The sequence below is a fragment of the Suricata suricatta genome, chromosome 8, assembly GCF_006229205.1.
Source record: "Suricata suricatta isolate VVHF042 chromosome 8, meerkat_22Aug2017_6uvM2_HiC, whole genome shotgun sequence".
Lineage (NCBI taxonomy): Eukaryota > Metazoa > Chordata > Mammalia > Carnivora > Herpestidae > Suricata > Suricata suricatta.
In genome coordinates this window covers 86,167,284-86,172,676 of record NC_043707.1, presented here as the reverse complement: position 1 = coordinate 86,172,676, position 5,393 = coordinate 86,167,284, and positions in this window count along the sequence as shown.

The following is a 5,393-nucleotide window of genomic DNA, read 5'->3' as shown; positions in this document are numbered from 1 at the left end:
GTGAAGGTTAGTTTATTGATGTGGTTTAAATCCAGGAGGATATCAGACATTCTCAGATCTGTGACCTTTTTCTTGGTAGAGAAATGAGAAGGAGCTGGGGGTTGGGATTGTGGGGATATGTAATGAATTGAAAGAACTTCAGCACCTTTTCCTTTTACCAGTAAAGTCTCATGGGACTTAACTAAAAACTGATTTTCTGTAGGGAAGATTTTTATTTCTATATTGTTATCTCATTCCAGGTTATTTTCTTGCCACAGGTAGAAGATAGGATGCAATGAGGCCATGTTATCCATTTATAAGTAATAAGGTAAACCCTCTGCATTTCAAATTTTATAAGTAGATTTTATAAGTAGACATGTTTAACCTCAGTTTAATAATAATTATTGCAGATATACAAGTAATGAAATGTGCTTGTCTATTAGATTGGGAAGGTTTAAAAGATGACTGGTACCCAAGATCAACAGAGATGTGAAAAACAAGAATTGTGATGCACAATTTATGACAATATGAATTAATTTAACATTTTTGGGAGATATTTTGGTTTGCTCTATCAATTTTACATATTATTATTTTCAGTAATATAACAATCATGAAATGATTATATTTTATATTATTAATGTATTATGTTTATATTATTATGTAAAATGTTTAGTTATCAATATTTCAAAAAATATATATGCTATACAGTTCTCACATTAGAATGCAAATACATGTGTACATGGAAATGCATTACAAAACTGTTATAATAGTAAAAAATTACAAGTCACCAATAGCATTAATAAAAAAGAGGTTGCATAAATTATGGTATATCCATGCAGCGGAATTCTATAAATCCTATAAAAAGAAAAAGAAAACACTATATTAAAACATATAGAATATTTCACTATACATTATTCAGCAAAAAGCAAGTTATAAGGCAACATACATGGTAAGAATACCTTTCTACAGGATAAAATTAATAACATAGCTGTATATTACAATACACTGAGAAAAATTCAGAAGGATACACCCTTATAATAAATAAATGTAGTTATTTCAAGGGAAGAGGTTATAGAGCATAGTTTACTTTATAAAAATATCTGGATTGCTTGGGATTTTAACAATACATATGTATTTCTTCTATGATTGGAAAAAATGAAAATATAAAACTGTCAGAGAAACAATAAGGTAGTATTTAATATGTTCTTTTCTTTAAACTGCTATATTGTTATTAGTTGCTTTTTCTTCCATAAATTCTAGATTATTGAATTCACTGCCATATCTTTATCAAAGAGTTCATCTATTCCAAAAAGAGCTAAATTTGCATGTTTTTTGTTTTCTGTCTCATATTTAAACTTTTAATTGGTAGATAAACACCACTCATGATTCAAGTTGTTTGTGATACTGCTATCAGGAGAGTTGACTTTAATCAAATAATATCCAAATGCTATCTCATAGTTGGGCCTGTAATAATAATAATAATGATAAAAATAATAAATCTTTTAGATGAGTATGTTCATTATCCAACTGATGAAGATAACTGGTATTGCACAAGATGTTTGCCTACACTCATCCTGAAAATATATTAGGGACATCAAAAAATAATAACTGAATGTGTGTTTTACTTAAAAGATCAGTTGGTAAAGTCACCACACGGTCATTGTAACATCATGGTGGCAAAGCTCATACCCACTGCTACCACTTATAATAGCATGCTCTATAAAAAGGAAGTACACAAATGCTATTTCAGCCAACTTCAACATTTTGACAATGAAAAATATCATCTCAAAACTTGTCATGTAAACAGATAAATTAGTTCTACTTCCAAAGTATTGCAGCCTAAATATCATGAAAATACTTGAATGAAATATCTAAAAATGTTGGATAAAAATCACAGACTGCTTTTATTGTTTATTTTATGGACAGTGAAATTCCAAAAAGAAGATAACTTATTGGAGGCTAAAAATTAAGAGAAAACAGATAATCATAGTGATAAGAAGTACTAAATTAAAAAAAAGGGGGTGAGAGGGGATGTTGTCTGGTTGACTCAGTGGGTAGAGATGTGACTCTTGATCTTGCGGTTCTGCAGTCAAGTGCCACATTAGGTATAGCGATTACTTTAAAAAGAAAAAAAAAGAAGCATTAAGTATATAACTCTTCTGAAGGAATTATGCCTCTCAGTAATCTGGAATGTGCCTATTAACTGGCAGCTAAATAGGATACTAGACCTTTTGCTTAAGAAAGATAGGTGTTAACTGAAACCCCTATTTAAAGGTAGGAAACGCCTTTGCTAAAAGGTTAATTTAAAATTGTCTACCCCTGGTAAACAGAAATTACAAGATATATTATCTGCTTCACTCTTGGCTCTGAGTTGAGAAGAAAGTTTTTCTCTGAAAATTTATCATTACAGCCATCTTCTTTTGATCACGTGGGACTTATTTGGGTGGCCTGGGAAACCCATAGATGTTATTTGGGTAGCTAGCTCTTCAGGGCTTCTGAAAAAACAAATACAGATACTTCTTGGAGGAAAACATCTTGAACCAATGTTCATATTATTTCCACATGTCAAATCTATCTGAAAATGAGCTCAGAATCCAAGGTGATATACTACCCTGAACAAGAAAATGAGTCAGCACCCAAAATTAGACTCCTGGAACTTCAGATGTTAAAACAATCAGGCACATCATGTAATATAAAAGAAGGAATCAAAAACACCAAGAAATATGACACTTTCAGAAAAGATCAGAAAGTTATGATACATAAAATAGATTTTAAAATATAAACATAGTTAGTGAGATTAAAAGCCCATCAGTGGGTTAAACATTACATTAGATAATTAAAGAATTAGTCAACTGGGAGATAAAGCACACAGATTTACATGAAATGTAGCACAGAGAACGAGAGGAAAAAAATATTAAAGAGTGGTAAGAGACATGGAAGATAAGGAGACAAGGGAGGCAATGATGGAGAGTCAAAATATATCCAGAGAAAGGCTTAATTTATTTCCAAAATGAATTTTTATAATTTGTAGCCACATAAGGAAATAAAGGAAATAAAATTAGATAAAAACTAGGAAATAAAAGTAAGAAAATCATTCCTAAAAACATTAGTACTCACAGACAAAAAGAAAATATCTAATAGAAAGAATGAAAGAAACGATTGGCAACAAATAAATGGCAATTAGATTGAGGGCCAATATTTCAGAAGCAACAATGAACACCAAAACCCATGTTGTAATATTGACAAAATACTGAGGAATAATGGCCATCAACTTTGAATTGTATACTAGTTAGATTATTGTTGAAGAATAACATATAAGAAAGTTTTTCATCTAACACAAAATTTTGGAATTTGAGTTTTTATAGTTATATATTGTAAGATATCAGGTGAAAACTGTTGGGGAGAAAAATTGACTGAAATAAGATATTATTAAATAAAATAATATAATAGGAAGTTATTAATCAATAGTATCAATACTCTGTTTTGAACTGAATGTAACATTGGTTACATCCCATGCTAAATATCACCATTCTGGAACATACTGAAATATTCTATATGATTTGTGTATGGAAAGGCATACCTTGGGGCGCCTGGGTGGATCAGTCGGTTAAGTATCTGACTTCAGCTCAAGTCATGATCTCACAGTTCGTGAGTTTGAGCCCCTCATCAGGCTCTGTGCTGAACATTTGCTCAGAGCTTGGAGCCTGCTTCTGATTCTGTGTCTCCTTCTCTCTCTGCCCTTCCTCTGCTCATGCTCTGTCTCTCTCTCTCTGTCTTAAAAATAAATAAATGTAAAAAAAATTTTTTAAAGAATGAAAGGCATTTCTTCAGCCTTGAGGTAAGCAAAATAGTGAGACCTAACCAAAAAGTGCTGGGCTCCTGACTACATAAGATGTCTGAACCATTCCATGCTGCTTTTACTAAAAATAAGTGATTTAATAAACTTATCAAATTGTTTGGCACCACCATTTGACTATTCTCTCAGGCAAATAGACTGACAAGATTGCAGACTGAAAAAGAGAAAAAACTTGTAAAACAAAATTACCAAAGTTGTCACAACTTGGTATATCTTTCCATAATTAAATTAGGATTTAATTCTATTTAAATTTACCTTCAACACTTCCATCTCTATTTAGATGTTATCTTACATAACAAAAACATACTCATAATATTCTTTTCTGGCTATGTCTATTCTCTCATCATTAAATGGGAAACTTTCTTTCCTAGGAAATATTTTTCTAGACCAAAGAAAATTCATGCTACTATAATTGAAGTCTAAGACTTGTATTATATAAGACAACAATTATAGATGGGCCAATATGACTTCATAATATTGGCTGTAGCAAGGCCCTATTTTAGCAGGTATTTGATAAAGGAAAACTTGAAAAAATTTAATAGTAGCTAGTTTTTCAGTTATCCATCTGAAGATAGGACAAAGCACTAAGCAGAAAAAAAAAACTATGAATTTTTTTGCCCTAAGTTCTAAGAAAATATAATTAGCATTTCTATATAGAAAATCTGATTTGGCACACACAAAAAAATTAACATTAACATTGCACAGATTCCTTAGATTAAATGATTATGTCATCTAAGGGAAGCAGAGTGTCATATATGATCTGGATTACTCAATCCAGTATACATGTAATCTTCTGAACTCTGGTTAGTTATGCAGTTTGAAATCCTATATTTGCAAACCACTGGATATTCTTCAGTAGTTTATAGTTGCATTAAAAAAAAACTTTGCTGGGAAAAACATCAATTTCCTACTTTTTTTTATTATTCTTACCTCTTCAAATTAATAATAGTGTGACTGTATTAAAATTTAAGACATTGGATAATATAATTTTAGAATCAGAAAGACCTTTAGGATGCTTCAACTATACATATTGATGTTAGACTGAAAAGTGTATTTTAAATTTTGTATATAGATGTGAAACTAAGAACAAAGATGTTCTCAAGAAATTTTTACATTGTTAGTGAACTCATATGCAATGCTTTTAAAAAATGTAATTCCTGTTAAGTGGTCCCTTTCCTCATATTTTACCCAAGATAACCTTCCTGTTAGAGTACTAGCATGATACATTTAGTCTGAACTACTTGTGAGAGAGAATTACCAATTTGATATACCACTAGACAGAGCAAGGTCTTGTGCTTTCACAATATGTTTTCAAGGTATCTTTGGTGTGAAAAAACTTAAAGAAGCTATGCTGGATCTACACCATGCTTATAAATAATATTCCAAAAGAAAGGATGAAGAAAAGTCAAAGACATTTTAAAGAACAAGAGGAGACGCCATGTTCTTCCTATATATCAGTATTGATTATGAAATGAAGAACAGCTTTTAATTGAGACAATATAGCAAGACAGAACCAAATGCACAGGCCAAAAATTGACCAATGAGCTGGTATGTGATA